The sequence below is a fragment of the Rutidosis leptorrhynchoides genome, chromosome 2, assembly GCF_046630445.1.
Source record: "Rutidosis leptorrhynchoides isolate AG116_Rl617_1_P2 chromosome 2, CSIRO_AGI_Rlap_v1, whole genome shotgun sequence".
NCBI classification, from domain to species: Eukaryota; Viridiplantae; Streptophyta; class Magnoliopsida; order Asterales; family Asteraceae; genus Rutidosis; species Rutidosis leptorrhynchoides.
Window position 1 is genome coordinate 77,494,294 of NC_092334.1, and position 8,880 is coordinate 77,503,173.

The following is an 8,880-nucleotide window of genomic DNA, read 5'->3' on the forward strand; positions in this document are numbered from 1 at the left end:
TGAGTCAAAGGGTAAAAGAATATCTGAAATAACGAAAGTACCATTTAACGGATTGACACTCACATGCGTCAGGTAGAGGGATCAACTCACCCATGAACCAAGTGTATAGTCGGGTGACCAACCGCGTCAAAAATAAATATAATTGACTATCGTGCAATTTCTAACGAAAATGGGGACCAACCGCTTAATTTTTTCTTAATAAAACCTCCCTATCTTTGCTCTACAGCGATCTTAACCCTAAATTCTTGCTTGGAGCCGCCACCTTCTCTTCTCCCTCTTCTTTCGGAAGCTGCTGACCTTCTTTGCTTTGAAGACATCCGGTAACCGGCATCTCGCCGGTGGTCCCGTTTCTTTTCGTTTTCTTTCTTCCGTTGATTTGTGGGGTCCGTGTCCTGTTTTGCTTAACTACCACCGTTTCTTGTGTGTGGTTTTTGTGAGTAAGGTTTCGTTCCTTTGCTTCTCGTTGTTTTTTTTTTCCTTTCAGTTTGACATTTCCGGCGACCGTTTGACCTCGCTATCGACTGGTTTTGTTTATTCTCGTTAACTTTTCGTGCGCGGGGTTACCTTTGTGGGTCTTTTCTTTAGCTTCTGTGTGGATCGGGTGGATTCCGGTGGTTTGGTTCTACCGTAGTTTTTCTCACGTTGGTTAATCCACATGTTTAATTTAATATTATGATTTTCGGTGAAATTAGGGTTTTGATTCTTCTGTAAAATTTGAGATAAGCAGATACAAAGCTGAAGGTGAACAAGTATTAGATAATATTAATGTGTTTATTTATGCAAGTTTAAGGTTGTTGATTCCTAAATTTTAATTTTACCAGTTTGAGGTCGGCTGAAGCAAAATTGAAGACATTAGAATTACATATCATCCATATTTGTTTTCAATTTTGCAAGTCTAGGGTTTTTGTTTGGTGAAATTAGGGTTTTGGTTGTAAAGTATGGTTTTAGGTTAGTAGATGTAAAACTGAACTCGCAGAAGTGTTTGATGACAGAAATGTGTATTTATTTTAGGAGATTTTGATTTTTAGGGTTTTTGGTAGTGAATTTGATAGATGGGAAATAGAGTTCTGATTCAGCGGTATAGTTTACATGATTATAATAATGTGGATGGAAATGCAGGTGAGATTATTGAACAGGTGGTTGATCGTGACGTCGTTACAGATGAAAGCTTAGACAATGAAGATAACTTTGGTGTTGTTGTAAGTTTCAAATAGTCTTTGATAGTATTTAAAACTTGTAAGCATACGTTGGGATTGAAAAGAAATTTTTTTTCTATTTATATTGCACGAGTGCATGCATGAAAGCTACCAAGATACCTTTATCACTTCATAATGTAGGAGTAGAAGAAAGTCATTCGAGCCTTGATACTAGCGAGTCTTCAAGTAATGTACATAATATTATATCGGTGAATGCTATAAATTAAAAGTATATAACTCTGTGATTAAATAACTTTCAAGAGTGCTTTCTAGCTAGTGATAATATGACTACATATTTTATAGGTGTTTCATTGTTAGAAACAGCAAGAGCGAGATTTTTGGATTTCATATTGGATATCTTCATTAGCTCGATGTAATTGAAGTAACCGATTTCGAAACTGATGGTATCTCCTGGTCCTCTGAAGAAAATATGAGTAAGTGAGCTTACAAATCTTCACTATGAAGGTGATTCACAGTTTGTATATTGTACTACCATTAATGTATGTAGCAAATATGTATGACACCTAGCTTGGTTTATGAAGTAAATATAAGATTTTCTACATTAGATGGATTGCGTGAGAAGACCATTGGAGTGGCACTCGAAGCTGGCTGGTTGTCAGGAAGCTTGGAGGAAAATTCCCAGAAAAGGTATTCGTTTCGTTTTTGGAATTTGGTTTTCGGTGGTTTGTAAATATTTGATGGAAGAAATATATATGGTGAGAAGGAACTTACAGCTTAGAAGACAAGAAATAGCAATGTTAATCGAGACACGATCAAGATTTCGCGAACTACTAATATAAGAGGAGAAGCAGGTTCGTGTTGTTGTAGTCAATGGTTTGGATATCATTGAGAAGCCGACAATTGCACCCATGGGCATAATTTCGAGTGGTAATTTTGAGTAATTTTAAGCATTAGATTACTCTCGTGATAGGTGATTCTGTAAACTGATAGGTGATTCAATTAACTTTATTTTAACTATAAAAAATATACGGGCATTATGACACGAGTTGCTAATTATATTTATTCATTTATTTTGTATTACATTTTTAAACAGTCAAGTATATCTCTAGTATCAGTGATATGTTCAAGGGAGCTTGTAGAATTTAAATATGTATACTATGCTGTAAGTATTAGTATAATATGTAATTACTTAGATTAAGAATTTATTATCTTCTACAATAATCGACCACTTAATTTTTTAAGGTAACCTTTCATCATCTGACGGTGTTGGTGGCTATATCAACCTCATCTCGAAGAAACTCTCAGAAGCTTCTACCTTTTAAAACCTTTATACACACTATATTTGTGTGGATTTCAATTGGGATAATAATATTTCAGAAGAAGTGATATGCGTTCGGCCATTCAAGTTTAGATGCTGCAAATAATGTGGCGAATGTTAACTCGAATTTAACAATGCTGGCTCGAAACCGTAGTTTTCGTTGAATTTTGATGATGGTGGTGACTTAAGTATGACAATATTGATAAATGATGCACCTACAGTAGGTGTTGTTTAGAATTTACTATTCGGGCCGGGTGTCGTGTTTGCTGATTAGCATAGTGTGGAACTGGTAATGCCAATAGTGATGTATGATGTGTCTCATTGGGTGCTGGTCAACATACCATGAATGTGATTCGTTCAAATGGAGTAACTATTAATATCTCGTATCCTTTATGTATTATAATAAGGAATGTTATGTGTAGGCTATATGGGTGATGATCCTGGCAGTTTGTTGCACCGCCACGTTAAGCCACTTTCCTACTTCTACTGAAGGAGGCTATTAAGCCTGGAGTTGCCTCTAAAAATATTTTAGGGGTGGGGATGAGTTGGACTGCACTAAATCGATTCGATTGGACCAAGAAAATCATAGTCTTGGACTCAAGTATGTCCAAAAGATTTTGGAATGTAGTATGACTCATCCCCCTCCCTAAAAGCATTTAGGTTCAATTCCAAGATTAGTAGCTTCTTTCAGCGGAATTGAAAACTGGCTTAGCGTGGCGGTATAACATACGGACCGACATGAACCAAACCCACTTCTCATACACATCTGACAATTCTAGTACAGTTGTAGAAACGATACGGGATATTGATAATAACTTTATTTGAACGGATCACATTCACAATATGCTAATCAAAACCCACTGAAGTTGCATCATACACCACGATTGGCTTTGCCACTTTCCCATTACGCTAGCTAACAATTACTCCAGCCATCCCAGCTACTACTTTCGACCTGCACCCACTATAGGTGCATCATGCATCACGATTGTCATACTTGAGCCACCATCATCATCAAAATTCAACGAAGAACTATGGTTTACATGCAGTACCGTTAACTTTAGATTAACATTAGTCACATCATTTGCCACATCTAAAACTTGAACTGACCCACATAGCATGTTGCTTCTTCCGAAATATTATTATTCCAATTATATTTGCAAAAATCCAATCAATAATAACATAACAGGGTTTTAAAGGGTAGTAACTTCTAAGAGTTTCTTCGAGATGAAGCTGTTATAGCCAGTTTCACCTAATATTATTCCAGCCAACACCATTAGACAATAAAGGTTTAAGGGTTAGCATGTAAAATTAAGTGGTCAACATTATTTCAAAAAGTTGATAAATTATCAATCTGTTTAATTACTTATTTTACTAATATTACAACGTAGAATATTGATATTGATTTAAGCTCTTCAAGCTCCCGTGGACATATCATAGATAGTGAAGATATACTTTATTGTTTAAAAACAAAAATAAATGAATAAATATAATTAGCAACATGGGTCGTATTGCTTGTAAACTTTTACAGTTAAAAAAATAATTAAATTCATTACTTCTAAATTGTAAATTAGTTAAACATAAAACAACTATATATACGATCAAGGCACAAGTAAGTTCAATACTGATTGTAGAGGTGGGAAAATGGACAAGTCATTTGATGGTGTCAGAATGAGTATTTTTTGTATGGTTTGGGTTGACCGATGATAGTGTGTTAAATAACGTATTTTGTGTTTACCTTATAACTTTCTAAATAAAATGATCTAGGAGATATAATGCTTCAGAAATACACTTTGGAACATATTTGACCCGTTTTAAACACAATCTTGATCTACCTATATTTTTTTTTTGAACGGCGACATCGACATCGACATCGAATGCTCTCAGTTGTCACCCACACACGCGTTAGGAGGAAACCCAATTCGCGACGATGTTGACAGTACCATCAAAGGTTGGGAAAACCCCCTCAGAGACCTTTCCAAATCGAATTGATGTTGGCAGTACAATCAAAGGTTGGAAACTCTCTGTTTGGAGTGAAAATTGAACCTGGGTTGGCAGTACCCCAAGTTGGATCCGACCCCATACTTATTCATAAGTAATTGGGTTGATATTGCCATTTATTATCTCCTTGGCCATGGTCGTCTTGTTGATTTTAAGGGTCATGTTCAATTAAAAAAAAGAGGCCCTTTGAAACAGAAGTTGTCTACAGTGAAGCATGTGTAGAGCATGTGTAGACGAGGAAGAAGTGGAAGTCCCAGAATGATACAGAGTATATCCTCTTCTGCCTATTCTCATAGTCCAACTCTTGCTCTATTAACATCGACACAAACTGGTTTGAAACTGCATAAGGTTCTAGAAGTAACGTTGATCTTAAATTAATGATAGATATCTTTAGTAAGTACCTGACAAAGATAAGAATAAGCCCTGGACTCCAAATCATACCCATTAAGTTCATCGGTATCTAAATTCTCTACCGACTTCAGACAACCACCTTCATCTCTTGCATAAAATTCTCATTCTTAATTACCATCCACAAACGTGACTCCTGTCCATTGATCATACTCCTTATGATCAGTGTTACTAAGATGATCACCTTGATAGAAAAAGTTAGGTAATTTCTAGTTGCCTGCAGCTTGATTCACATGGGTATTCTGATATTTGACACTGGTAGATTAATTTTGGCAGATTGGAGTCGTATGAATTTAGATAAGCCTTTTTTTTCCCCTCGGCTAAGGTATATTTTTTCTTTTATGAATATGTGTTACATTTATCGGCCTTCTTGAATGTGTGAACTTCTTTATTGAGTACACTAAATAATAGTGATTTATGTCTTTTTATTGCACAGGTGTGGAAATGTGTTTGCTAAACTCAAAGAGGCGCTCTGAATCTCATTGATTATTGGTTATATATCTTTTAGAAGGTATTCTACAGTAGAATTTCTACTTCATTGATATTTCTTTTGTAAAATTGTATTGGTGAAATAAAGATTTTTTCCCTTCATAATTTGGTCTTATGATTCCTGTGATCATCCGCTAATGGATGATGGTTAGTGAAACAAGTCGTATTTTGGTAATATTATTATTGTTTTAATAAGACATAAATATATGGATAGTCTAGTACCGGTTTGAATTGACAACAACATCTTAATAAACAACCTAAAATTGTGTGTTCATTGTGATTTCAGGTAATTATGGTGTTCATGCTTGAGGGAAAAATCAACTTTATGGTATATGTTAACTTCTGCGAGACGCTATTGACAACGGTTTTGGCAGCAAAATGATACTTGAGTAGTTGTGGTGGTCGTATAAAATTTGTTACATAGAGTTGTTTAGGCGGCCATCCGGGTGTTGATCCTTTCTCACTGTTCCACTTAGTTGCACTTAATTAGTTGCTTACGAGTTATAAATGTCTTGTACCTCTTAGATTAAGAATTGATGATCATAAATGTTTTTCAGTTGCTTTTCTTTGCAGTCTTGCTGTTCAGCTGTTCATTTTTGTTTTCATGGTCATTAAAGAAACATATCTTGCACTTTGAGTGCCATAGTAAAGAAACATTACTTGCACTTTCAATGCAGAATGATCAGATGTACTGCGCAGATTCATGGCGCGCCGCGCAGTATAACGTGTCCGCGGACCAGTGGTTGATACATTTACTGATGTTTGAAAGAAAACAAATCGGGCAATTACGACAACCTGATATTTCCCCGACGATCTCTGGGGAAACTGCTAAAGAAAGATTGAACATGTGGGGTAGAGCATTGGGCTTTTAACCTAGTGATCGTTTCTTTGATTGACCCAAGATGAGCTGCTAACGAGGTTTGAACATGAAATATATTGTCAGGATATCACGCAAGATACATGAACAAAAATATCTGTTACAAAAATCCATGATAAACAATGGGGGCAACTTTCTTGTATTTCCGGCGTTACTATCTTTACAATCGAATTTGATCAAACTATGATCACTTGATCAAACATTTAAATCTTTACCCCTTACAATCAAACCGTATCATTGTTTGTATTTTGTATTAGTATAAAAACAAACAACCAACACAAATTACAAAAATGCAATACACATCCATTGCTTTTTACTTTTCGATCGTTTATCATAACTGTGGCCACCATACGATTCATCAAATCTACACCAGAACCGCCAACTCTAAGTACACAAGTTCATTCCCTCTTTTAAAATATCATACTTGCTACAAAAACTTATTCATTGGTCACTACTTACCGGTTTTGGTTGTAAATCTCATGGATTATCAAGAAATTTACTCGACAAGTAATCTTGAAAGTGGATACACTCGCTAAAGTCTCTTTTGACTGATACAATATGAGAATGGATACTTATTTGCGATAATCAGTATACTAACTTAACACTTGCATTGTACAGAGATTGTATTATGTATGCAAGTTCTTAAGTTTCACAAGGGCAACTGTGTAAATCAATTATACTATAGTAGTATGTAACACGCGGTATGTCGGATGCGAATGTTGCATACGAATGTCGGATTTCATTGCGCTCCTTTACCTCCGTTTAATAATTTTTAACGACAAATCGATTCAAAGCCACAATGAATTGACAAAAATTGATGCAACTTTTTCGAAAACCTACGAGCACAAAATTGTGACTAAAACTCGATCAAATGAATGAATTAAACCCCGCAACTTTGAAGGATTGATCACTTTATGATAAGGAAACTTTCTGTAAATTGGGATTTCGATTTTTAGGGTTTTTGGTAGTGAAATTAATGGATGGGAACTAGAGTTCTGATTCCACAATAGAGCCAAATGATTAAAATGTCTATTAGACTGCCATTAACTCTACTGGTGACGTATAGTCAAACGGTATACTTTTTGAGTGATGCGTCAATGTTATGAAGTGAAGTAAAATAAAAGGGAATGTCAAATTTGAGTGTTAAATTTGTGAAGGGTGAGTTGTAAAATATGATTGGTGGTTGGGTATAAAATAAATAAATCAATAACATATAAAAATTAATTGTGGAATCTAATTGGCTGAAAAACCTTTGACGCATTCATTTTTTTTCCAAGAGATTTTTGACTGACGCCCCTTCAACGTCACGGGTGACGCCCCGTTAGAGGCGTCAGGGCCGTCAGAGCCCTGCCACCAAGGATGCCACGTAAGTGACGCCTTTAAGGGTCACGCCCTTTAACAATGGTCTTAGTAAAATGAGCCGGTCATAATGAATTTGATTGACTATTAACGTATTTCTCATCATATTCATTGTTATGAATAACCGAATAAGCATTCTCTTCATCGAATTTATGAAATATTTGTGACAAAAAAAGATTTTTCGAGTTGATAAAAATGGTCACTTTTTCGTGTATAAAAGAATAATAAATTTTTCTCATGGAGTCCTAAGTTAATCGGCTCTCGTGCAATAATACTGCCAGGTTGCCCCAGCTATGGATTTTGCCATTTGGGCCCTAAATTCAATATACAGTATCAATTTACAATTATTTTTCCAGTTTATACATCAAACATATAAATTTGTGATATATTCACTCATATTATTTATTATTTATTTATTTATTTAATTTTTTTTGGCAAATAAACGAGAACTTTATATCAAATCTTAGACTCGAAAAGAGTCAAGATAACAAAGATACAAAAGACATCCGCGAACAAGGCACGTAGACAAAAACAAACTACACGAAAACACGAACTAAAGCAACAAAAAAAAAAAAAAAAAAAAAAAAAAACGAGCCTCATCATGGGCTAAACATCCAAACAAAACAATACTCGAAGCAAACGAAGCTATAAACCCCTAAAAACTGGAAGAACAATACCACACCCACTTAGTCACCGATCTTGATGTTGTTGACGCCATTATCCACATTAGCCTTAAACGCAAAGGTCGATTCGATTCCGACCCATCCGTATTTATTATTTATTTGTAACTACAATCTATCAATATATAAAGTAACTGAATTTATCATAAATCTTGTTCAATTTATCACTACTATTTTTTTTATCGTCAAACAAATCACTTTTTTTTTTCTTTCTTTTTTTTTCATTTTCTAAAGTGTTTATAAAAGGAGTGTTGTTTAAACGTAAACAGGAAAATTCAAATAGAGTCGTTGTTTACTCATGTGGGTGAGGTATCCATTGACTTTTGCATCATGGCATGTGCTGATGTGGGCAAGAACCCTCCAACTAGAGGTGTACACGTAGGAATGGATCTCAATGCCATCAGTGCCGAAACGATTTTTATCCCTGTCACCGTTATTTGTGGTCCTTTATGTCTCCTTTTTGACACGTACATATGTTCCCTCTTTGTTTCCAACAATAGTTTCTTCGTAAAAGATTCGCGTCTTTTTTTTTTAAACGACCATATTGACATCGAATGCTCTCATTTGTCACTTACGCATGCGTTAGAAGAAAAC

The 8,880-nt window shown here is 35.2% G+C and overlaps 1 long non-coding RNA gene across 3 annotated transcripts; it reads left to right on the forward strand.

Moving 5' to 3' along the window:
- The first annotated feature begins 250 nt into the window (after nucleotides 1-250).
- On the forward strand, nucleotides 251-6,513 carry LOC139894345 (uncharacterized). 3 transcript variants are annotated; one of them, XR_011774938.1, is made up of 4 exons: nucleotides 251-437; nucleotides 1,120-1,630; nucleotides 1,763-1,844; nucleotides 5,657-6,503. It is a non-coding gene; the product is annotated as an uncharacterized lncRNA (long non-coding RNA). The 3 variants fall into 3 exon arrangements; XR_011774939.1 differs by lacking the exon at nucleotides 251-437 and having other exon boundaries at nucleotides 510-1,630; nucleotides 5,158-6,513; XR_011774937.1 differs by lacking the exon at nucleotides 251-437 and having other exon boundaries at nucleotides 510-1,630; nucleotides 5,657-6,504.
- Nucleotides 6,514-8,880: the final 2,367 nt, after the last annotated feature.